Source organism: Hyperolius riggenbachi, chromosome 10, assembly GCF_040937935.1.
Source record: "Hyperolius riggenbachi isolate aHypRig1 chromosome 10, aHypRig1.pri, whole genome shotgun sequence".
NCBI classification, from domain to species: domain Eukaryota; kingdom Metazoa; phylum Chordata; class Amphibia; order Anura; family Hyperoliidae; genus Hyperolius; species Hyperolius riggenbachi.
In genome coordinates, this window is record NC_090655.1 from 126781142 (window position 1) to 126808300 (window position 27159).

Genomic DNA, 27159 nt, shown 5'->3' on the forward strand with positions numbered 1-27159 from the left:
TCTTTCTGAATATTAATGTCTCTTGGCAGATTGGATAATTATGTGACTGGGAATTGAATGAAGCTGGTTATTAGCTGCTGCCTCTCTTGTCTGTCTGAGATGTTAAAGTAGAATAGGATCAGGATTTGTGCCGTGGTTGACTTTCTATGATATATTAAACCTACCTGCCATTATGTCAGGCAGTCCAAGAAAACATATTTGAGTATTATTTTAACCATTATTAAGTGAGTTATAATAATTTCTGTTAAATCACATCACTTCATCTATCTGTTGAGGAGTAATTAAGAGTAACTTTCTAAAGTACTGTATTTCAGTCTGTGTACCTATGTGTAAGCCACAAAGATATGTGAAATCCTCTCATGCAAACATATAATGTTTGTATGGCCTTTTTAAAAGTGGGATAAAACTCTGACATAACATTCAATAAAAATGTGTTTTCCTTATTTTTATTACCCATACAGTTACCATATTTGCTATTGTGCACAAGTAATAAGTAAGTTCCCAAAGTATGGTTTATCTGCTCTGAAAGTTGCCATTGCATTTTATTGCATAGCTGCTATATTCATATATACTGTATATTAAAATCTCTCTAGTGATCACTTCTCAGCTTTCTCTGCTTCTACAGCAGAGAGGGCTCAATTTCAGCACAGTAAGGAATGTATACGAATAGTAGCAGACAAAGGAATGTAAAGAAAATATAATGTTATCACCTCTTTAGATGCAGCAGCAAGCTTACCATTGGAGAAGAAAGAGCTGCGTTTAAAGAGGAACTCCAGTGAAAATAATGTAATAAAAAAAGTGCTTCATTTTTACAATAATTATGTATAAATAATTTAGTCAGTATTTGCCCATTGTAAAATCTTTTAAATCCCTGATTCACATTCTGACATTTATTACATGGTGACATTTTTACTGTTGGCAGGTGATGTAGCTGCTGCATGCTTTTTTGGCAGTTGGAAACAGCTGTAAACCGCTATTTCCCACAATGCAGCAAGGTTCAGAGACAGGAAAGTGCCAGGAGTACGCACGCAGAGTTTCTTGTGGGAGGGGTTTCACCACAATATCAGCCATACAGCGCCCCCTGATGGTCTGTTTGTGAAAAGGAATAGATTTCTCATGTAAAAGGGGGTATCAGCTACTGATTGGAATAACGTTCAATTCTTGGTTGGAGTTTCTCCTTAACTGTTTGAAAAAAAACAAATTTTTTAAAGAGTAGTACTTTTTATTCATACATAAATCTATGGGTTTCTCCAAACTAATATTAAATGAAAACATATTCAATTTAGTGTTTGTTGTAAAGGAGATCAATGCTTTCACTGCCAGCTGATGGCCACAGTCCAATATCAATAATGTATATGATCTGGGCAGCTTTGACCAATCAAATTCATTTAAGCAAATGTGCAGACTTACTATATGCCTGTTTCCACTAACTTCACCTGACTTGAAAAAATAAGCACATGTTCAAGAACCTGTTCCAACAAAGTATTTTGATTGGTTGCTAGGGACTAAAATCCACATTAACTTCAGTGTTTTTTTGCAATGGTGTTGATAATTCAACAATTAACATTTCTCAAGCTTCACAACTTTTTTGTATGGTGTACAATAGATCAGGGCACGCCTAGGACTTCTTGCTCTTTTTATGAGATAAATATAGGCAAATATAAAGTCGGGACTTGCGTTTGTATTCTTAGTTTTTAAAATAATCCTTTCCACTTTTAAAGATAAACAATTGGGTTAAAATGGCATTTAATTGGAGTGCATATGTTTAGTGGGATGAACATATTCTGAATCATATCACAACTCCACAACAGTTCCTGGGTAAAAATCAGTCATTTTATTTACTCTTTATTTAAGATCAGATCCTCAGTATTATATCATAAATCACTTTCACTGTGCATATAGTATTATTACAGCAAGAAATCTTTCAAGTTTATAGAAACACTTTAAGGTTTATACTCTAAGTGATCAGCTCAAACTTCTATCAGGTACAATTAAATCTCTTAAAGTGGACATTAACAATATTGTTTTATAATATGGATGGATATGCTTTTAGGGCCTGTACACACTGCTGCGCTTTTAAAATCGCATGCAATTTTTTAATCGCAAGCCTTCATGAGAATAGGAAAAGCGCATTGCAAGAGTGTGTACAGGTCTCCACGATTTTCATTATTTTTCAAAAGACCTTGCGATTAAAAAGCGCATGCGATTTGAAAAGCGCAGCAGTGTGTACAGGCCCTAACATGTATAATATTTAAGTAAAAAAGAGTACAAGAGTAAGTACAAGAGCTTTGTCATTCATAATCTCAGAACACCTTTAGTTGAGGACAGTTTGTTAAACTCTCCTTGAGACTGTGAGAAGTGCCATCTTAAAGGAACACTATGAAACCAATTTTCCTACTTTTCATGTTAAATATCAGAGGCAAAAGCTTCAATTAATTATGTGTAGGATTCTATTGGAACAAATCATTGTCAAAAGTGGTGTCTGCTTCAATGCACAGCCAGTGTGGTTGTTTTTGCATATCAGACTACAGAGTATTTTTCTCTGAAACCAAACAAAAGATGAAAAGCTGGGGTGTCACAGACAATTACAAATGGTGATAACTAGTTACATTTCCTCTGCTCTCTTCAGGCACTTCAGTCAGAGGCAGGCACACAGGGTTAACAAATGCACTGTGAGGGAATTTCCCCCTCCCCTCATGGTTCACTCTGCCTTAAGCTGAGTACACACGTACGATAACGATCGTTCGAAAACGAACGATAACGACAATCGGAGCGATAATCGTGCGCTCCAAATTTTCCAACGATCGTTTTTTTGGACGATAACGACCATTATCGTTCAATCCGACCGATCCAACCCGGCGGATTTTTTCGAAAGATAATCGTTCAATCGTTGCAGTGTGTACAAAGATCGTCCGATAACGCATGTTCTTATTGCCTGTCATAACGTCACTTCCGTTTGCGCACGCATTTTTTAATCGTTCGTCGTTCAGTACTTTATACTTCTATCGTTCACGTGTGTACACAATCGTTCATTACGAACGATCTTTTCGGTCTAATTTGAATATCGTGTAAACGTCACGAATCGTTCATAACGAACGATCTTTATCGGACGTGTATACGAACCTTTAGATTTGAGCAGACTTGCTGTCAGTTAAGAGTGAAAGGAATTTGATACAGTAAACAAAATAGATAAGCAAGTGAAAAGTATACTTCATTATTTAAAAAGTATATATAAAAAAGTAGGCAGTTAGAAAATGTGACAGATGACAGGTTTTGGGCCAGTCCATCTTTTTAAGGGGGATTCTCAGGGCTTTCTTTGTTTTCAACAGCATGTCCTGAACAGCAGTTTAACTGCCAAAATAGCAAGATACCAGCCGGCCTCCCTAATCACTTGCACACTATTATGTCAGTTAAATTTTGCAACTGTTGTTCAGGAAATGCTGTTGAAAACAAAGAAAGCCCTGAGAATCCCCCTTAAAAAGATGGACTGGCCCAAAACCTGTCATCTGTCACATTTTTTAATTGCCTACATTTTTCGCGAAAGAACTCTTTTCAGGAACTCTCTCAATCGATAATTAAATAAACATGTTAATCGATAGCGTTCCTTTAAATATATATTTTTGTTTTAAAAGATTGTTTGCAGTTATAGACTTATACACATGCTGAAATTCAATGATGATATCAGACTGAGGTCCTGATTTTTTTTATAGAGAGAAAATATAATAGCTAATTTTTAACCTTGACTTACTGACCAGTTGAAATATGGGTTACCATGGAATATGTTGGCGCTTTATAAATCAATAATAATAATAATAGTAATAATATGGTTATAAAAACATGAATTCAAAAAATACATTTGTGATGTAGAAGATTGCAGAGTTTTGCTGGACTGGACAAACAGTGCACATAGCACCCCAGTGGTATAATCAAGCATATAGATTTAGAAAAAGTTTCAAAATATGAGATTTGGAGATTAAATCCAGGCTAGTTTTGCATGATTTCTCATGTATATCTTTCACTTTGGAGATCCTTTCAGGTGCAATGTTTTGTGTGACATACAGTAAAACATAAGTTACCGTACTAATGTCTTCATCATCATCTGATACGCAGCATGATATTATTATGAACATCAGGTCCTTTAAAGAGGCACTGTATTTGATTTGTAAAAAAAAAAAAAGAGGCACTGTATTAACATATAGTAAAATAGTATAGTAAAATGTAATACATTATTCAGGATACCCTCTTTTATATCAGTTATCCTGGTTTCTGCATCAGAAACACTTCCTATATCTTTAAATTGCTGCATACTGTCATGTAGACCAGTGATGTCACTGCCTAGGCTGATTAGCTATGCAAAATTCTCCTCTAGAGCATTTTGGGAGACTAGGGGCCTGATTCACAAAGCGGTGATAACTCAGTTATCACGCCTAAAAGACTTTAGGCGTGATAACCTTTGCACTAGCAAAGTTATCACCGCTTTGTACTATAATTCGCGCAAAGCTCCCGCGCGCAATGTCCCATATGGTTTAATGGGTGCTTCGTACGAAGCACGGTGCGCTGTGCGCGTAGCGTGGTGTGCTGCGAATTTAAGCGAATTCCTTCAGATCACGCCTAAACTAGGTTTAGGCGTGATAAAGGGCTTTTCACAGGTTCAAAGTGTTTGCACCGCTTTGTGAATCAGGCCCTAGGTATTATTTCTATTGACTTTAGAACTCTCAGTACATTCTGCACTGTTGCACCTGTCAGCACTAAAGATGTTGTCACCTGTAATACATTTCAGAATTTAAATTAGAGTGAGGAAAGGTAAAGGAAGATTTTACATTGGACAAACACTGACTATGTAATATAAGCAATTTTATTTGCATATGTGAATTTTTGGCACCAAGGAAAACTGGGTGCAGGAACAGTGCCAATAGTAGAATATCGGTAAATTTACTGATACTCTACTATTCAAAGTGTTAATTTTTATTAGTAAAATATCGTATATTGCTACCAATATTTTACTACAGCTAAACCTAACCCTACTCTCACACAGAACCCTCTCCTACTGGTGCCTAACCCTAATCCCCCTTGGTGGTGCCTGACCCTATGGCCTCTATGACCCTATGGTGGTGCCTGGTCCCTATACCGTAACTGCCCCCTTGCACAAATCCATTTCCTGACACCTAATCTTAACTGTTCCCCCTGCACTAAAAATAGGGGGGAAAAAACGGAAAAAAAATGACAATTAGTGGGCACCACTTGGTGCCTGAATTTACCCTTTGTTGCTGGCTTAAAAACAGAGGAAATATCCCACAAAAAAATAATAATTATCTGGTGTTTCCTGGAGCCCGAATTTCGCTTGTGTCGCCAGCTTGCTGATATTCTCAATTAAAGTCTATAGTGATGCTCGATTTGTCCAGAAGTCGCATGTGCCTGATTTGCCTGATACCATTTTATTCATTACGTAGTTTTCAGTACCGTCCCTCTTAATGCACTTCAGACTAACTTGAAGAATTTCACATGCATATTGGGTTTTTCTTTGTAGATTTACAGTGTATCAGATTGCCAAGACTGCTTGTTAATGAAGACAGAATATCAGAGAGATTGAATCCAAGAAGTAGTGAGCAGTGGCAAAGATCGGTATGCTGCGTTTTCACATTCTATGTTGGTGTGTGCCAGGGAGGCAGGAATATAGCTGTGTCACACAGAGAGAAAGGGCTTCAATGGGAGTGCATGGCTGCTGCTGCTTCATCTGCTGATATCACTTTTAAGGTGTATTGTCACCCAGGCACTACATTTTCTACATTCTCTGTATTTACAGATCTGCGCAGCTGTTGGCTGGTGCACTGATTACAATGAAAGCCTAAGGAAATGGCTATCAAACACTTAAAAATTACTTCCAAATATTTGGGTTGAAAAAAGACATACGTCCATCGAGTTCAACCAAAGAACAAGTACAACACCAGCCTGCTCCCTCATATATTCCTGTTGATCCAGAGAAAGGCGAAAAACCCTTACAAGGCATGGTCCAATTAGCCCCAAAAGGTAAAAAATGCATTCCCGACTCCAGATGGCAATCAGATAAAATCCCTGGATCAACATCACTGGGCATTACCTAGTAATTGTAGCCATGGATGTCTTTCAACGCAAGGAAAGCATCTAAGCTCCATATAACTGTCTGTTCCTCCAGATTGTTACAAGCTGCAGGAAACAGTGAAAATTGTCATTCAAATTCACCTACCTAGAAAAATAAAATGTACTAAAGAGGTGGACTTACCTCCTCCAAGCAGACACAAAAAGACTGTTGTATGTATTCAAAACAACAAGGATTTATTCGTATACTCTAGAAAGTGAAAGTGCAACACGTTTCACAAGCATCTCCTGCTTCATCAGGCAATACAAATGGACCATATACCCATACAGGTCTGGTGTAAAGCCCAGCGCCTCTGATATGCGTGCTAGTTTGGGGCCTAACTTTCATCCTAGGGAACGTGTCCCAAGCCCCATGGATGATGGTTATTTTCCATGTGTATGAAGCAGGAGGGCAGTAATTTTATTACAGCCCTCCTGTTTCTGTATTTTTCCCTGAGTTGGACTTTTAGTTTGATATTAAAAGTTCAGATTGGACCAATTATATTTAATTGATGGGAGTTTAACCCCCCTTATTCCTCTCATCTTTGTTAGTGAATGGCTTCTGCTCCATGCTCCTCCTCAGATACATTTTTGACCAAAAAGAGTTGAAGTGAACTTTGTCCCACAAAACTTAGTGAGGATGGTTGGCTTGTAGGTTTGCTGATCTATCACATCACTTGTAACAATCCTATACTATAGTGGTGACCTTAAATAGGGGGTTTGCTGGTTTGGGCTCAATGTGATTTATAACACACTAGTGGACCCGCGGTGCAGCATACGCCACATAGGAGGGTAGCGGGCAGGAAGGGGGTATTGGGCACAGCAGCGGGGAGGGGGGTCCGACCCCCCCTCTCTCACCTAGGTCCCCCATCTGCACTCCCCCTCCAGCCTTGCTCTGTAGCAGCTGCCGCCGCTATTAGTAAGAGGCAGCGGGCGGTAATGACTCACCTCTTCCGCATTCCACCGTGTGTTCCACTGTCATCACTTCCTGCAATGCCGCCCACTGTATTGTAAGTGGACGGCATTGCAGGAAGTGACGACAGTGGAACGCACGCTGGAACTCGGAAGAGGTGAGTCATCCCCGCCCGCTGCCTCTTACTAATAGTGGCGGCTGCTGCTGAACTTAAGCTAGAGGGGGAGCGCAGATGGGGGACCCAGGTGAGGGAGGGGGGGTCCGACCCCCCTCCCTGCCACTGTGCCTAATACCCCCTTCCTGCCAGCTACCCCCTCCAGCTCGGCGGCAAGTGTAGGACCACCCCTTGGGGCAGGGCGCTACTTCTTCTTCTTGCTTGGACTGGCCCTGGGGGCAGGGCGCTACTTCTTCTTCTTGCTTGAAGGTTGAGGCACTTAGCCTATTATATATATATATGTAGGACTAGAGAACTAGGACCTTTAACAGAGCACCACACATATATAATATTCAAAAAATAGAGACAATTTTATTAACAATCAATGAATCACTACAATGCAATAAAAACAATAAAAAATAATCATACTGCCAGTAATCACAATATATCCATAAATGGTAGCAAAAGGTCCTGCAGAGCGCTATATACTAAATATGAATATAGTAAAACTATGTCTGTATCACCATGGGGTGCTCAATATAGAGCTACATCCAGGGTTTGAAACCGGGTTCAATATATTACCATGTTATGTGAGAGAAAACACCTAAGTGACATATATCATATACCAAATGAACAACACATTCTGTCATCAATATGATGCAATAACCTTAATAAAGATGCAATATGATCAAACCATATAGGGAGGCTGTAACATACAGTAGTAAAGCAGTGACTATGATACCGTGCACTGCAGAGCAATTGTAAACAAAAAGAGGCAATATACTGAACCGGATGACCGCTCAGCGACTGGCAGTAGAGGAGAAGGGAGGCCTCGGGCGGATGTCTCCACCGGTTCCACTGCACTAATGCCGCTTTATCAAGAGCAGAGGAGATCACAATTTTTTCTCTGCAGCGCACGGTATCATAGTCACTGCTTTACTACTGTATGTTACAGCCTCACTATATGGTTTGATCATATTGCTAGGCCTTCGTGAAATATTGGTAAGTGTAAATTAAACAATATTTTAAATATTGTATTACTTTTACTGGTGCCCATTTTGCTAGAAGTAATGTTACGGTGAGGAATAGTAGAATATCAGTATTATAAAGGATATTTCACAGCATATCCCATTTTACTGAACAATAAGTTGAATAACATTTATATCTGGTGCCCTTTTTAATAGGAGCCATTATTATATGCAAGCTAAATGGGGCTCGTTTTGTAAGAGACTTGTAAGAAGGAACTACAATGTCTTAAATGTACACAAGGAATTTTGAGTCAGTATGACCATGTCATGACCTGTGAACACCTTAATGCACTTATTCATGATACGATAACTCAATTCATGGTAATTTGGGGCCCCTGGATTGAGATGAGGGGTGGCCTGGGTCTACAAACTGTTCTAAATGCCAGAGACATGAACCATTCCTTATGCTGTCAGGATTGTTGCTACCTTAGCTATTAATTACTCTCCCCCTTGGAAGTCCATGTATATGTTCCATTATACGGTTAATACACAAGTACCGTGCCCAGATACCTAATGTATTTGTTGGTGCTATGCTTATATTTCTCATGTTGTTTTTGTTTTACATTAAACAGCTACCCATGTTTGTTCTCTACGGGTAATAGCCTACTACTGCTCTTTATCTACTCATGTTTTCTCTTAAAGGATACCCGAAGTGACATGTGACATGATGAGATAGACATGTGTATGTACAGTGCCTAGCACACAAATAACTGTGCCGTGCTCTTTTTTATTTTCTCAGCCTGGAAGAGTTAAATATCAGGTATGTAAGTGGCTGACTCAGTCCTGACTCAGACAAGAAGTGACAGACAGCAGTGTGACCCTCACTGATAAGAAATTCCAACTATAAAACACTTTCCTAGCAGAAAATGGCTTCTGAGAGCAGGAAAGAGATAAAAAGGGTCAAGAGTTAATAGATGTTAGCTCTGGCATAGTTCAATGAATGTGTCATTGAGCAAAAACAATAAAACAGTTACAACTTAAAAAGTAGATTTAAACATAGAATAAAACTGTGGAATATCTTAAAAAGTCATTTTCGGAGAAGGAAGACAGATACAATCGTTTATTTCATTAGTTTATTTTCGCTTCGGGTGTCCTTTAATAAAAATCTTTTGGAACTAAAAGGAGTACATTTCCGGTCCGTCCTGTCAGTTTTGTATGTGTTTCTTTGGCTGTGTTCACACATAAAAGGTGCACATTTCCGGTCCGTCCTGTCAGTTTTGTATGTGTTTCTTTGGCTCTGTTCACACTTAAAAGGTGCACATTTCCGGTCCAGTCAGTTTTGTATGTGTTTCTTTGGCTGTGTTCACACATAAAAGGTGCACATTTCCGGTATAGTCAGGTAAAACCGATAGAAAACGGATGCAAAAACTAATGCATAACTGATAAGACATGCTAATACTGGATCACACTGGAAATGTGCAGATTTATGTGTAAACCAGGCCTTAATGAGGACCTTGATGCAAGTACCTTGTTCCAGTAAAGCCCCCAGAAAAACCTGGTTTTGCACATTTTTTCCTGCACTCTCAGTCTTTTTTATAGACTTGTTTGTATTGTATAAACAACACTTCTTAAAGAGACTCCGTAACAAAAATTGCATCCTGTTTTTTATCATCCTACAAGTTCCAAAAGCTATTCTAATGTGTTCTGGCTTACTGCAGCACGTTCTACTATCACCATCTCTGTAATAAATTAGCTTATCTCTCTCTTGTCAGACTTGTCAGCCTGTGTCTGGAAGGCTGCCAAGTTCTTCAGTGTTGTGGTTCTGCTATGAACTCCCCCTTCCAGGCCCCTCTCTGCACACTGCCTGTGTGTTATTTAGATTAGAGCAGCTTCTCTCTTCTCTCTTATCTTTTACAAGCTGGATAAATCGTCCTCTGAGCTGGCTGGGCTTTCACATAGTGAGGAATTACAGACAAGGGCAAAGCTGTTTGCAGGAAGAAACGAGCAGCCTGAAACTTCAGTGCATGAGAACAGGGGGAAAGAAACACACAAATGATCTCTTGAGATTCAAAAGGAAGGCTGTATACAGCCTGCTTGTGTATGGATGTATTTTCTATGTGTGGACATACTGTACATCAACCTACTTCCTGTTTTGGTGGCCATTTTGTTTGTTTATAAACAAACTTTTTAAAACTGTTTTTAACCACTTTTAATGCGGCGGGGAGCGGCGAAATTGTGTCAGAGGGTAATAGGAGATGTCCCCTAACGCACTGGTATGTTTACTTTTGTGTGATTTTAACAATACAGATTCTCTTTAAACCTTTTATAATTCTTGGTAGCTTGTTGGTATTGTATAAGTATAAATAAGTACAGTATATATTTTTATATACTATGAACTATTTGTTCATTTTAATTATTGTTTTCAGTTGTGTAATTTCAGATTGGAGTTTATTGCTTTACATTTTGGGCACTAGATTTCCAATTTGTTTTTTTGCCACAGGATGGCATTACCCTTTGCTGCTTCACTGAGGTTGGCGAAAGAGTGCAACTCTTATTAAGGCGGCAGGTGTAGGGGAGTCACCTGACAAAGGGGAGGCCTCAAAATGCATTGCGTCAATTAGCTCTCCTGCTGGAGGTGTCAGTTATGTGTGCAGCTCTTTGGTATCCAAAGAGACGCTTCTGTTTCTTTTTGTTTCGCTTGATTACTATTCGGCTGCATGACACTTAATTGAGGTTGGTGGTAGATGTGCAGTAAACATGCAGTTAGGCTCCCTGCACACTGCAAATCCGTTTTGTGATTCCGATTCCGTTTCCGATTCCGATTTGCAATTCCGATTTTCCCTGAATGCAATCAACAGAAAAACAGAGGAAAAAAACGCAGCATGCAGTAACGATTAAAATTGGGATCGGATGTAAAAAACGATTACAAATCGGAATCACATGCAGTGTGCAGGAAGCCTAAAAAAGCTTTGCGTGCAACACGTGGCAGATTATTGCCACTCCCCCAGATATCCTCTATTGGATGTGGCACCATCCAGGCACCATACCACCATTGTGTGTTTTGCTCAATAAGGCTGGGTTCACACCCGTCAGTTTTTCTGTGTGTTTTCTACAAGGGAAAACAGAACTAAAGTTAACCAATAGCCTAGTTCACACCTGAATGCATTTTTCACATGTAGAAAAACAATTGACAGCAATGCAGCACTGTCAGACAACTGATGCAGAAAAACCCACATTGAAAACTGATAGACAAGCTTGGATCCAGACAGTTTAGTTAAACTTAAATGGGAATAACTGTCCAGTGCCCAACTCATTTTATTATTTCACTAATATAATTCAACTATTACTGAAATGAAATTAAACCTTGCTGAAATGAAATAATTGCTTTTTATGTTAATGGTGTTAATTTCCTTCTAGAGTGGAATATGAATATTTAGTTATTTAATCATTTGTGCAGCAGCAAAAAGCTGCAGCTCTTCATAACCTCTTTTGGTGGTCATCTTATATTTTTCATTTAATTAGTCTGAGATGTTCTAACATTAAAAGGAAATTTTGCGAAAAGGGGAAAAAAATCAAAACATTACAAAGAGATGAGTTACAAAATAGAAGAGAGATCAAGAAATGATTGGAATTTTGTTCATGTTTGATCCACAATGAGCCTGCATGTAATCATCTTTACTACTGGCAGACAAGAAAAAAGAACTAGATAACACCAACTGCCATTAGTTATAGCCACACCCACTAACATTGCCATAAGTTAAATGGTTGATGTTTTTATAGATATACGTATTCCCACAAAGCAACAAGCTCACAGACTGGAAACTGTTAGGACCTAGGTCCTGATGTCACCCTGTGGGAGGGGTTTCAGCACAATATCAGCCATACAGACCCCCCCTAATGAACTATGCAAGAAAAGGTAAAGATTTCTGTTAGGAAAAGGGGTATCAGCTACTGATGAAGTTCAATCCTTGGTTACAATTCCTTTTTCATCTGCCAACTGCAGAGTGCTCAACCAGGGTAAAGGGGTGACAAGAGGGAACTCGTGGTATTTTACTTATTCTTCTCATATGGTCGCACCTGCTGGGACTCATCATTTCATGCTGCAAACCACAAAGGCACAGGGATCATTCACACCAGCCCACTTCTGTGACTATAAAGCACAGACTCTATCACAGCGCATGTTCACCCTGCAAAACTGCACAGATATGAGCAAGTGTGACCAAGCCATTACTATTATACGTTACTGTAACTAGCTACATTACACACAAAAATAAACCAATCTGTCCAGTTTGCTTTGTAAATGGGTGGGGTGTATGCTGTAGCATGTATTGATGAGTGGGGTTTAAGACAATAGACTTTGGTGCCTATAGGCTTTTAAGATGTAAACTTTTTCTTTTGGAGCCAATTTATTAGTTGTAATATCAGCACCCAAACTAGCCTTACATATGTTAGCAATGCCCCTCAGTGTCCTAAAAGTGTTCAGGTATGCTATTTCCCTATGACTGAGATCAATCTGCTAATGAGTGAGAAAAAAAAATCAAGATCGCTAATGCATATGGAGATATAACATGATGGCCGCACTTGATATATATAGGGCATTATGGCTGGACTTGCTACAGGAAGGTAATACATGATGATTGAACTTGTTATATGTGGGACATTATGGCTGCACTTGTTTTAGAGAGGTTATAATGTGATGGTTGCACTTGACATGTAACAATATACTGCCCCGTCATTGGCTGCATTTGGCAGCCATGGGTTTTGCTGCTTAAATTGGCCGCCAACTGTAGTTTCTGAGGGGCAGTATATTGTTACATGTCAAGTGCAACCCTCCGGTTATAACCTTTCTCACATTGCCCTCAATGTAAATTAAGAAAGCTAGGGTGCTAGAGCTTAAAATAGTTAATATGTAAATGAGAGTATATTCTTACCTGCTTAAATTAGCTTTTTTTCCTAGACTCTATCACATTCTTTCTTTAATAACCTCCTTAGCTCATTCTTTGCTTTCTCTTTTTTGCTCACCCCACCCATGTGTTTGCAGACTTCCTTCCCCAATGTCATTACTCTGCCAACTGGATAGAAGATTCCTTAAAAGGAGGGCAATCCTGGTACTTCCCATATATGCACATGCATTGACATTATTGTGCGCATGCGCAGGAGGTACTTGGAAAAGTTTTGAAAGGGGAACCACAGGGGTCCCAACAACACATAAACTATGGCTACTGCCATGCCTCTTTACTGTTAAAACATTAAATTAAGTCCAAAATAGCAGATTATTTAGCTCCCATCTTACAGTCTTATGCAGCAGTTTCCATAAAAATGATGATCTATTGGTAGTATCACATAACATTAATATGGAGTCTTTACATTATGCACACTAAATAAACATGAATGATATAAAAATGCAATTTGCCAGCAAACTACTTCTCCATTTGTAACATTGGTGTTACAGTTATTCCCCTTCCTGCATCATAGCCTTGGAACCTTCAAACATGGCCAGTTCTTCCTGGGGATGTACAGAGCAGCATGAAATGTAGTCTCCCAGCCACCAGTCACCTTGCCTTGGCATTTCAAATAAAGAGTTAGGCTGCATAAGTAAATCTATGTCCTTCACAATTTACAGAGGCATATCAGAGTTCCTGGACCAGATACACTGGAATCAAGACACTGGGAGTCTTGCAATGCCAACTTCAGGGTGCTGGCCATATGCTGGGGAGATTTCTTTAGTTAGTGGCAGTACACTTTAGATCCTTCCTCTCTTTGTGTTTTTTGTTATTAACTTATTGAAACATTACAGCTGTATAGGTAGCACTGTGAAATGTATAGTAGCATTGTGTGACTGTTTTTTAATATATCCAGTAGTGTTTGCATAAAACTTCAACTATCTTCAGCATCAGCTAACTGGCTAATTTGGGATTTGAATAGCTCTCTGTATATATAATACAGTTGGCTTTTCAATGAGAAACAACCTTTTTCTGGGTTCTTCATCTCCCTTCTTGGATCATAGTCACACTTATGTCGGGGCTCACCAACTCCGGTCCTTCGAGGGTCATTTCCATGCCAGTCTTAGGATGGACAGAGGAATGTGTTGATGAACCACACCTTTCCTGATTCAGTCCCATCAATTAATTTGAGTTGTGCCAAAAATGTGTGAGGACCTCGGCCCTTGAGGACTGGAGTTAGAAGGTGCTGGCTTATGCGTTTGGATGTAAGGGTTTGTTTGAATTCAGTTTTCTAGGCTCTTGCAGGAACAAGGTAAGGTATTCGAGGCAGGCCATTTTGGCATTTCCTCTCTCTGCGCACGAAATGGATGCCGCCATAGATGTCATCCTATTACGTTTATGGCCGAGCAGTGTTGTAATTCGGGCGGCAGTCGATCGCCTGACCCTGAATTACTTCTCCCTCCGAATTGCTTCGACTCAGAGGGGGAATGGTAATCATCAACGCGGCCTGGTAATTTAGCAGAAGTAGGGTGAGCCGTCATTGGGCTCACCCCGCACCCAAGTGACTGGGCATCAGAATACCATGTATCAAAGGTAATGGCCTGAGGCCTCCAGAGATCTTGTTTCTTTCTATAGAGGCAGGGGATTCACCTTACTACAGTATATGAAATATCCATCTAAAAATGTTAGCACCAATTTAATTTCCCTTAATTATCTTCCGATAACCTGTGAACTTATAGGTGCCTGGTGATTAGATCACATCTCCCTGCCTATTTTCATAAAGTGTGTCATGTCATCTCTACGCCTTTTAGAAATTGCTAACTGGTTAGAAATTAATAATAATAAAAAAGTCAACTCAATAAGGGCCTTTGTTGGTCAGGAGTAAATGTACCTGAATAACGTTTTCTATATTATTTAAATGAAGATCTTTTAAAATTAAGATATTCTGTTTGTTCAACTTGACATATTAATTACCTCAGACTTCTGGGTTCCAGGGAACAAATATGTAACTAGATGGGAATGAAATTACATTACTAGGTCTATTTTTTTCATCCGTATCTATCTTCTTCCTTCTTGTAGCCGCAGCCCTTGTCCTTAGAAAACTTTCTCAAAGTTCTGCCTCTATTTACTGACGTTAGTGGAATTATACAACACAAGATTATTTATTTATTCTAGTAAGACGCTAGTAGATTAATCTGTATGAGCAGCATATATATACATAACTTTCTATTTGTTAAATTGTTTAGGCATCATTTTCTTTCCGATTAGTAAATTATGTCTCTGTAATGGTCCTAAAGGGATATTTTATCTCAGACACACTTAATTTTGTTTGAACATCTTATAGATTCACTAAGGGAAATAAATCTGTATTCCTCTTAAAATCTGGATCACAGCTCCCTCCTGAAGGATAGGAAATTGTGCTTGACAGATGCAATCATATGCAAATTGCTGTAGAAGAGGTGAAATTATCATCTGCAAACATTGGGCTGAAATTCCATCTGCCACCTACAAGAGAAGGGCTCTTAATAAATTCTAAGACAGCAAAGTGACACACATCTTAATCAAGACTTAATCCCAGGAATTAATTCTATGTGAGTTTATGCATAATTCCAGTGGCGATGCTTAAAACAAGCATGGCCGTTTCCGTGGCAGATGGACTCCTCGGGCTTCATGCAAAGGCATTAAGTGGAGACAGGGAGTGGGGAGACCCCTGAAATGTCAGTCCTTGTAGACAAATAGTGGGCACAGCACAACCTGCTGCTTCTACAGCTGACTTCAAAGGTTGGACTTCCAATTATTACGACATGGGAATAGCATACAAATAAATGCAAATGCCTCTTCCTACAGACTATAGCACTTGAAAAGATCTATAATAAGGGATTCCTGAAATGCATTCCAGATTTACACAGTGTCTGGAAAGCAAGCGCTGCCCTTACGTTGGGAGCTGAGGTATAAACGTGTGATCTGGCAGTGTTATTGGTGTAGGGAAAGCTGTGATGAACCAGCAGGGCACTATTTATTAGTAATGTTTTCATTATTGTTGTCTTCAGTCATGAACTGCGAGTCAGATTTGTCAAGGTGCTTTTTCCTTGTCAGCAAAACAGCCATATCCTATAGAAGTTTATAAGGTTTAGCATGGCAATTAAAGGTTAAAGAGACTGGGCAGACGATGACAACATGTTTTTAGTAAACCCAAAAGACTAAAAAGTAAACTTTCAAATTATTTTTACCATTCTTTGGGCCTGATGCAGCAAACTCCGGTAAAGTTGGCATGCACAGGGAGCGCACAGCAATTTAACTGTTACTAGCGCAGGGGGAGCACAGCCATTACCACTTAGCGCCACGTGGGTTACTGTAGTAACGCTTGCATTGCTGTGCAGGGGAGTAGCAATAGGGGTTGCAGAGGTAGCGACCGCATCGGAGCCCTTGGGCCAGAGGGGCCTTCCTAAACCACAGTATAAGCTGTGTATTGGTCCTGTGGTGGTAATAATCACTTCTATAGATGCTTTGAATGGTAGTATTCATTAACAAACTGTTCCCCATCCCCTTCTTGCACCTCTAATGCTGGGCATACATGGCTCGATTTTGCTGCTTGATTCTTCCGCTCGATCAATTCCCCGCTCAATTCTACAGGCGATTCGCTTATCTTTCGCTCGTTTTTCGTATCTTTTTCCATTGTCCTCAATGCAAAATCGAGCAGCGAAACAATCGGGCGGGAGATCAGACGTGTCAAGAAATTATCTATTGAGCCATCTAACTGAAAAGAATCAAGCCTTGTATTCCCAGCATTATACTGTAGATGACCTTGGCAGGTTTTGTTGAACCGTACCAAGTGTTATGAGTGAATGGGGGGACCCCAATGTAAAACTCGCACCGGGGTCCATAGCTCCATAGCTACACCACTGTTGTTATGGGATTACTAGCCAGCACTCCCCCTGTGCTAGTAACAGAAAAGTTGCTGTACGCTCCCTGCGCACACCAACTTTACGTGAGTTTACTGCATCAGGCCCCTGTCATGTGTGATTATTATTTTGCATTCATACTGCACTGATATTTTCCATAGCATGTCACCAAGTATCCAGTCATGTAATTAACTAGAAGTCAGAGGAGCTCACAAACTAATGCCTACTACAGTCATAGTCTAATATCCTTATAATACTCTGAGGGCGTAAGTAGAGTTGAGCTGAAATTTTCGTAATTTCGCATTACTATAATTACGCATGCGAAATTTGCGATTACGATGCGAAATTAGCGTAGCGAAATTGCCATTAAAATCGTAATTGAAAATACCGTAAGCGTAATTTTCAACGTGAAATTTCGCGTTTCGGTCATGCCGTAATTTCGCATTAAACGCTACCGTAATTTCGCGTTAAACCGTAACGCTCCGTATAATATAAAAAAGCCGCCGACTTTAAGGGTTAATAGCAAAGCCCCCTTAAATGCTAAGAGCCTCAAATTTGGAGAATATATTAAGGAGATCAGGAGGAATAAGAGGAAAATTTTTTTTTTCAAAAAGACCTTATAGTTTTTGAGAAAATCGATGTTAAAGTTTCAAAGTAAAAATGTATACATTTAAAAACCCGCCGACTTTAACGGTTAATAGCAAAGCCTGCTTAAAGTTTAGGAACACCAAATTCCTAGGGTATATTAAGGGGATCAGTGGGAATAAGAGGAAAAATTTTTTTTTCAAAAAGACCTTATAGTTTTTGAGAAAATCGATTTTTAAGTTTCAAGGGCAAAAATGTCTTTTAAATGCGGAAAATGTCAGTTTTTTTTGCACAAGTAACAATAGTGTATTATTTTCATAGATTCCCCCAAGTGGGAAGAGTTTTACTTACTTCGTTCTGAGTGTGGGAAATATAAAAAAAAAACGACGTGGGGTCCCCCCTCCCAGACCTCTTTAACCCCTTGTCCCCCATGCAGGCTGGGATAGCCAGAATGCGGAGCACCGGCCGCGTGGGGCTCCGCACCCTGACTATACCAGCCCGCATGGTCCATGGATTGGGGGGTCTCGGAAGGGGAGGGGCAGCCAAGCTTTCCCCTCCCCCTCCGAGCCCTTGTCCAATCCAAGGACAAGGGGCTCTTCTCCACCTCCGATGGGCGGTGGAGGTGGAGGCCGCGATTTCCTGGGTGGGGGGTTCATGGTGGAATCTGGGAGTCCCCTTTAAAAAGGGGTCCCCCAGATGCCCACACCCCCTCCCAGGAGAAATGAGTATAGAGGTACTTGTACCCCTTACCCATTTCCTTTAAGAGTTAAAAGTAAATAAACACACAAACACATAGAAAAAGTATTTTAATTGAACAAAAAACATAACCACGAAAAAAGTCCTTTAATATTCTTAATTAACCATTAATACTTACCTGTCCCTTTAAATAAATGATCCCATGCAATATCCTCGGAAATGTTCTATCAGTTACAATGTAACAAAGTTATTGCAATGTAACAACTTTGTTACATTGTAACTACGCCGCACCCGACTTCACTCACCGCCGCCGCCGCCACCGCGTCTGCGCTGCAGGACCCAGCTCTGAGCTATAGCTCAGAGCTCTCGAAAGCATCTTTGTATTTGGGCTCCAAGGAGCCCCATTGGTCCTTAGCAGACCAATGGGGTTCCTTCTGATTTGAAGGAACCCCATTCGTCTGCTAAGGACCAATGGGGCTCCTTGGAGCCCAAATACAAAGATGCTTCTCAAAGCTCTGAGCTATATAGCTCAGAGCTCTGTCGGGTCCGTGCAGGACGCTAAGTCCCCGCCGGCTCCGCTGCCCTCCCCGCCTCTCCCACATGTCACCCACATGTCACCCACATGTGGGTGACAGATGTGGGCGGGGTGGACAGCGGGAGCTGCGGGGACTTAGCGTCCTGCACGGACGCGTATGCGGCGGCTGAGCGGCGAGTGGCGTCGGGTGCGGCGTAGTTACAATGTAACAAAGTTGTTACATTGTAATAACTTTGTTACATTGTAACTGATAGAACATTTCCGAGGATATTGCGAGGGATCATTTATTTAAAGGGACAGGTAAGTATTAATGGTTAATTAAGAATATTAAAGGACTTTTTTCGTGGTTATGTTTTTTGTTCAATTAAAATACTTTTTCTAAGTGTCTGTGTGTTTATTTACTTTAACTCTTAAAGGAAATGGGTATGGGGTACAAGTACCTCTATACTCATTTCTCCTGGGAGGGGGGGTGGGCATCTGGGGGACCCCTTTTTAAAGGGGACTCCCAGATTCCACCATGAACCTCCCCCCCAGGAAATCGCGGCCTCCACCTCCACCGCCCATCGGAGGTGGAGAAGAGCCCCTTGTCCTTGGATTGGACAAGGGCTCGGAGGGGGAGGGGAAAGCTTGGCTGCCCCTCCCCTTCCGAGACCCCCCAATCCATGGACCATGCGGGCTGGTATAGTCAGGGTGCGGAGCCCCACGCGGCCGGTGCTCCGCATTCTGGCTATCCCAACCTGCATGGGGGACAAGGGGTTAAAGAGGTCTGGGAGGGGGGACCCCACGTCGTTTTTTTTTTATATTTCCCACACTCAGAACGAAGTAAGTAAAACTCTTCCCACTTGGGGGAATCTATGAAAATAATACACTATTGTTACCTGTGCAAAAAAAACTGACATTTTTCGCATTTAAAAGACATTTTCGCCCTTGAAACTTAAAAATCGATTTTCTCAAAAACTATAAGGTCTTTTTGAAAAAAAAATTTTCCTCTTATTCCCACTGATCCCCTTAATATACCCTGGGAATTTGGTGTTCCTAAACTTTAAGCAGGCTTTGCTATTAACCGTTAAAGTCGGCGGGTTTTTAAATGTTTACATTTTTCCTTTGAAACTTTAACATCGATTTTCTCAAAAACTATAAGGTCTTTTTGAAAAAATTTTTTTCCTCTTATTCCTCCTGATCTCCTTAATATATTCTCCAAATTTGAGGCTCTTAGCATTTAAGGGGGCTTTGCTATTAACCCTTAAAGTCGGCGGCTTTTTTATATTATACGGAGCGTTACGGTTTAAGTTTAACGCGAAATTACGGTAGCGTTTAATGCGAAATTACGGCATGATACGACTGTAATGCGAAAATTACGCGAAAATTACGCTTACGCGAAATTTCGCGAAATCCTTCTTCATTACGATTATGTACTTACGGCCATAATCGTAATTACACTAATTACGCGAAATTTCGCAAAATCGTAATTAGGTCATTACGCTCATCTCTAGGCGTAAGGCCATTTTTTTCTTGGGGGAGATCATATATTTGTCTCTGTGTTGTTTTGGAGTGTTCATGCCAATACAGGGAAAGTATACAAATCCGATGCTGATAGTGTCATGGCCCAGATTTGAACCTAGCACTGCAAGGCAAGAGCGCCATCCTCTGTGTTCATGTGTTAGCCGGTAATACTTGGTAAGGAATCCTATACAGTGAAAGGAAGAGGACATAGAGCAAGGAGGGAAAATTAAGGATATGAAAAAGTTAGACAAAACAAATAATCTGTTACCATGGGTAACATTTGTTTATTTGACCATAAATTCCCTTTTGCCAGCTGACCTTTTCCCATAGAAATGTTTATGCTGTCATAGGAAGAGAGTGGGATGCCAAATCATTTCAGCTGTTAGATGAAAAGTTATTGGGTAGTGGATCTTCTTGAAGCGATCTCAGCAGATACATTTACTACACCAAAATCCGGTCCGGTAGTTTGGAAATTGACAGCTTATATTTCATTGTTATCCTAATGTAAGCTGCACATGGAGAGCAGGTGAAAGTCACTGGGTGGGTGTGTAAAGCTGCCTCATATTTTGATCTACTAGATAAGACACAGAACATTTAGGCCTCGTTCAGACTATACGCGCTGCCGTGCGCATTTTGGCAGCGCGTATAGTGTGCGACACGCAAGAACGGTAGAAGGGCATAGACAGCCCTTCTACCGTTCCCATCATATGCGCTGCGTGGCAGCGCGATTGCGCTATCGCGTGCTGCACGCATTTTTGGGAATCGCAGCGCAGATCCCATTCATTGTAATGAATGGGATCTGCAGCGCAGCGCATAGGAGCGCAGATTGGACGCGTTGCGTTCCGATCGCACAGCCATCTGCGCTAATGATGTGAACGAGGCCTTACATTGCGCTTTTATCCTGGCAGACTCATAGCGCCAGAGCTCCAGGCACTAAGGCGCCCTCTATAGGCAGAAGCAGTATTAGGAGGTCTTGCCCAAGGTGCAGGTTTACTTCACAGGAAGAGACAAGATTCAAACCCTGGTCACCTGTGTCAGAGGAAGAGACCATAAAGTGAACCCGATGTGAGAGTGATAGGCGGCCATATTTATTTTCTTTTAAACAATACCAGTTGCCTGGCAGCCCTGCTCATCCATTTGGCTGCAGTAGTGTCTAAATCACACCGGAAACAAGCATGCAGCTAATCTCGTCAGATCTGACAATAATGTCAGATACACCTTATCTGCATATGCTTGTTCAGGGTCTATGGCTGAAAATATTAGAGGCATAGGATCAGCAGGCCAGCCAGGCATCTGGTATTGCTTAAAAGGAAATAAATATGTCAGCCTCCATGTCACTCTCACCTCGGGTTCACTTTAACCAGTACGCTATCAAGCCACAGCTACTAAGCTGGCCACTCATTGGCAGACTAGCCTAGATAATGCAAAAACTGCTTTTATTAAGAGGAGATAAAAACAGCTGCTATTCCATTATCAGTTTCATAGCAATATTATGTCATAACAACCGTAGTACTTAACATTATTTACTTTCGGTCCATTGCAGGGGATAGCCGATCAGATCAAAGCCAAGCAGTTGCATGCGGCACCCCATTGATTTGCAAAAAAACTATTGGAATTCTGCTTTAACAGAGACAATTCTCATTGGTTAATGGTAGACCAATGAAAATCCTGTTGCTAGGTAGAACTCTAGCTCATTTTTTTTTACAATATAACTCAGGATAAGCAGAGGAGCATCAGCAGTGGTGACGCCAGTGGACAGCATGGAGGATGGGTGGCGACGCAAAGGGAGCAGATGGAAAATGGCAGGCATGTTAATGATGCAGCGTGGATGCCAGCGCATCCTGAGGTGATGTGCTTACCGCATAGTTTCTGCATCTGCGTCATAGTGTGAGGCCTGCAGGCCTGCGTCGTAGTGTGAGGCCTTCACACTGCAGATTGGCAGTGCAGTGCCAATAACAGGCCTTCGGGGATTACCGCATTAGTATGCGGTATTCCCCATCTGGCATCCGGGCAAGCAGAAAATGACTCTCATTTTCTGTTGGGCAATTGATGACGCGCAGAAGCATATATTGTTAAAATATGCTTCCGCGTATACGCACTGCTGAAAACTGCGGCGGTTTTTTTTTTATTTCAAGCGCATTACCATAGACTTACATGACTTCCTTGTCACTGTGCATGCGCAGTGACAAGAAGTACATGCCGCCAGACATGCGCAACGAAGTGTGATTTGGCCAGAGTATTGGGCCCTCCAACAGATGGCAGGAGCGGCCGGGCAAGATGGCAAGGGACCGAGCGGCCTCACGGGGGCTGAAGAAAACCTCAGGGGAGTATAAAACCTGAGACTTCTTTCTTCTCAGGTTCACTTTAAATTGACAGCTGTTTAAAACTTACACATCCCAGTAAGATAGCTGTGGAAAGTGAGCTGATCAATAGTGAAGCCAAAAATTTGGCAAGTCAAGTTTATTAAGTATAATATCTAATACCTATTAGCAGGGCCGGCCTTTGACCTGAGCGACCTGTGCGATCGCTCAGGGCGCCGGCTTCCAGGGGGCGCTCCTGCTGCCTGTATTAATGTGAACTACGTTGCGAAGTCCGTCTTGCTCCGCCCCCTGGTGCCGCTGCTGGGGGTGATGGCTGGGGGGCAAACTTGGCAAACGTGCCCGTGATAGAGGGGGAGCCGCGGGGAGGGCAGCCCGACCTCTCCCTCCCTTCCTCTCCGGGCCGCCCTCCGTGCTCCCCCCTCCGATGCAGACTGCAGTGCAAAGTGAACAACTCACCTCCCTGGTTCCGATCGCCGGCGCCTCTCACTTGCCGCTGTTCTCCTCTTCTACATTGTCACTGAACTGATGCACACTAAACTTCCTGCTTAACAGGAAGCTTAGTGTGCATCAGTGACAATGTAGAAGAGGAGACCAGCGGCAAGTGAGAGGCGCCGGCGATCGGAACCAGGGAGGGAGGTGAGTTGTTCTCTTTGCACTGCAGTCTGCATTGGAGGGCTGAGCACGGTCGGGCTGCCCTCCCCGCGGCTCCCCCTCCACTATGAGGGGGAGGGGCACCTACCTATCTAGCCAATAGTGGGGGCACCTACCTATCTAACCTATACTGGGGGCAGCTACCTATCTAATCTATACTGGGGGAACCTACCTATCTAATCTATACTGGGGGAAGCTACCTATATAACCTATACTGGGGGAAGCTACCTATATAACCTATACTGGGTAACTGGGGGAACCTACCTATCTAATCTATACTGGGGGCAGCTACCTATCTAACCTATACTGGGGGCAGCTACCTATCTAACCTATACTGGGGGCAGCTACCTATCTAATCTATACTGGGGGCAGCTACCTATCTAATCTATACTGGGGCAGCAACCTATCTAATCTATACTGGGGGCAGCAACCTATCTAATCTATACTGGGGGCAGCTACCTATCTAACCTATACTGGGGCAGCTACCTATCTAATCTATACTGGGGGAACCTACCTATCTAATCTATACTGGGGGAACCTACCTATCTAATCTATACTGGGGGAAGCTACCTATATAACCTATACTGGGGGAAGCTACCTATATAACCTATACTGGGGGAACCTACCTATCTAATCTATACTGGGGGCAGCTACCTATCTAACCTATACTGGGGGCAGCTACCTATCTAACCTATACTGGGGGCAGCTACCTATCTAATCTATACTGGGGGCAGCTACCTATCTAATCTATACTGGGGGCAGCTACCTATCTAATCTATACTGGGGGCAGCAACCTATCTAATCTATACTGGGGGCAGCAACCTATCTAATCTATACTGGGGGCAGCTACCTATCTAACCTATACTGGGGGCAGCTACCTATCTAATCTATACTGGGGGCAGCTACCTATCTAATCTATACTGGGGGCAGCAACCTATCTAATCTATACTGGGGGCAGCAACCTATCTAATCTATACTGGGGGCAGCAACCTATCTAATCTATACTGGGGGCAGCTACCTATCTAATCTATACTGGGGGCAGCAACCTATCTAATCTATTCTGGGGGCAGCTACCTATCTAACCTATACTGGGGGCAGCTACCTATCTAACCTATACTGGGGGCAGCTACCTATCTAATCTATACTGGGGGCAGCAACCTATCTAATCTATACTGGGGGCAGCTACCTATCTAATCTATACTGGGGGCAGCTACCTATCTAATCTATACTGGGGGCAGCTACCTATCTAATCTATACTGGGGGCAGCAACCTATCTAATCTATACTGGGGGCAGCAACCTATCTAATCTATACTGGGGGCAGCAACCTATCTAATCTATACTGGGGGCAGCTACCTATCTAATCTATACTGGGGGCAGCAACCTATCTAATCTATTCTGGGGGCAGCTACCTATCTAACCTATACTGGGGGCTGCTACCTATCTAACCTATACTGGGGGCAGCTACCTATCTAATCTATACTGGGGGCAGCAACCTATCTAATCTATACTGGGGGCAGCTACCTATCTAATCTATGCTGGGGGCAGCTACCTATCTAATCTATACTGGGGGCAGCTACCTATCTAATCTATACTGGGGGCAGCTACCTATCTAATCTATACTGGGGGCAGCTACCTATCTAATCTATACTGGTGGCAGCTACCTATCTAATCTATACTGGGGGCAGCTACCTATCTAATCTATACTGGGGCAGCTACCTATCTAATCTATACTGGGGCAGCCCCATTAGTGTATGTGTGTGGTGCGCTCACACGCAAAGAGGATGAATTGGGGGGGGGGGGGGGGGGGGCGCCAAAATCTGGTTATGCTCAGGGCGCTGTGAAACCTAAGGCCGGCCCTGCCTATTAGTATACCTAGTATAATACCAAATACCTAAGTATTTGGTTATTATTTAGTTACGTTGTGTATTCTTGCTCTTTTGTTACTCCATAAGTAAGGCCCAGTGCACACCAAAACCGCTAGCAGATCCGCAATACGCTAGCGGTTTTGGGAGCTTATTTCAGAGCGATTCTAGGTATGTTTAGAGAGGTTTTCTAAACATACCTAGCGATTTTGCGTGCGTTTTTGTGTAGCAGATTACACATATTGTTACAGTAAAAGCTGTTATTGAACAGCTACTGTAACAAAAATGCCTGGCAAACTGCTCTGAAGTACCGTTTTTCAGAGCGGCTTGCGTTTTTCCTACACTTTACATTGAGGACGAAACGCTTCCGAAAACCGCAAACGCGCAGCAGGAGGCGCGTTTGCGGCTTGGCAAAAACCGCAAACCGCCGGTGTGCACCATCCCATTGCAATACATTAGCCAAGCGTTTTTATAGGCGGATGCGGCCGGCGGATCGCTCCAAAAACCGCTTGGTGTGCACTGGGCCTTAGTTCAGTCTTTAAAAGTGTGTAGTACAACTCTTAGAAAGCGTAAGGCTGCATTTCCACTTGTGCGGTGCGAATCGCCGCGGTAAAAATTTGCATGCGGATGCAAATTTCGCATGCGGGTGTATGCGAATTTTCATGCGAAGTCGCATGCGAATTCGCATGGATGACGATGTATGCGAATTTAACCATGGCAGTGCTGGTGTGCTTTTCCATTGTTTCTATGCGAATTCGCATGAAAATTCGCATACACCCGCATGCCCAAACCGCATGCGAATTTCCTATTAAATACATTGTATGCGATTCGCATAGCGGTATGCGGTATGCGAATTCTGATGGCTCTGCCATCCGAATTTTTTCTGCACAGAAAAACGCAAAGGAATCCTGACAAGTGGAAACAGTCCCATTCACTTGTATTGCTATGCGAATTTGCATGCGAAAAACGCATGTGAATTCGCAATAGTGGAAATGGGCCCTCATGGGAAAGACCTGAAGTAAAATAGCCTGGGTATGTCTATAATTCTTACTAACCGTGATAACTGCTCCATTCCTATGCTGAGTTGGACACAGTTTCTGGAGAGCTTTTGGATAATTATCTACCAATGATGTTGCATATTCATCTATCAAAGTTCTTTCCCTTGACTATATTTTTGAGGGGGTAAATAAGAAAATTAAATTTAACTTTTGGGGTATGCTTAAGTTTTTTAGCAACTGACTATTAATCCTTAAAGTAAACTACATGAATCTAAAAGCTGAAATACATTGCGTAAGGTGCTTAAAGGACAACTGCAGTGAGAGGGATGTGGAGGCTGCCATATTTATTTTGTTTCAAGCAATACTAGTTTCCTGGCTGTCTTCGATCCTCTGCCTCTAACACCTTTAGCCACAGACCTTGAAAAAGCATCTGCAGATCAGGTGTTTCTGACATTATTGTCAGATCTGACACAATAAGCTGCAAGCTTGTTTATGGTGTTATTCAGACACTACTGCAGCCAAATAGAGCAATGTTACCAGCCTATACCGAACCTAGTAACGCTCGTTGCACCCATAGCGCAAGCACGTTACCATAGCAACACACGTAAACAGTGCACACATGGTACGGCATTATTGTAGCACGCGCTGCACTATCCCTGTACCATGTGTACACTGATTATTCATATTGCCATGGCAACACTCCCATGCTATCAGCGCAATTAGTATTACTAGGCCGGCAGTACAGGCCGGCAACATTGCCACATGGTGTGCAATGTTACCAGCCTTTTCTGCATCAACCCCATTGTCCACACACAGATATTGCAAAAGAACAACTGATTTAAAGGACAACTGTAGTGTGGAGAATATGGAGGTGGCCATATTTGTTTCCTTTTAAAAAAAACCAGTTGCCTGGCAGTCCTGCTGATCTATTTGGCTGCAGTTGTGCCTAAATAACACACCAGTAACAAACATACACCTCATTTTGTCATCTACTGCGTGCTTGTTCAGGGTCT

General features: G+C 41.9%; 1 protein-coding gene across 3 annotated transcripts in view; it reads left to right on the forward strand.

Moving 5' to 3' along the window:
* PITX3 (paired like homeodomain 3) overlaps positions 1–27159 on the forward strand; it is a 191171-nt gene that overhangs the window by 102919 nt on the left and 61093 nt on the right. Inside the window, exon 2 of one of the 3 annotated variants that reach the window (XM_068257944.1) lies at positions 5528–5622. The exons of the other annotated variants lie outside the window; for them this stretch is intronic. The gene's annotated coding sequence lies outside the window, so the exon portion shown is untranslated. The remainder of the gene's footprint in view (positions 1–5527; positions 5623–27159) is intronic. 3 annotated transcript variants of the gene reach the window in all.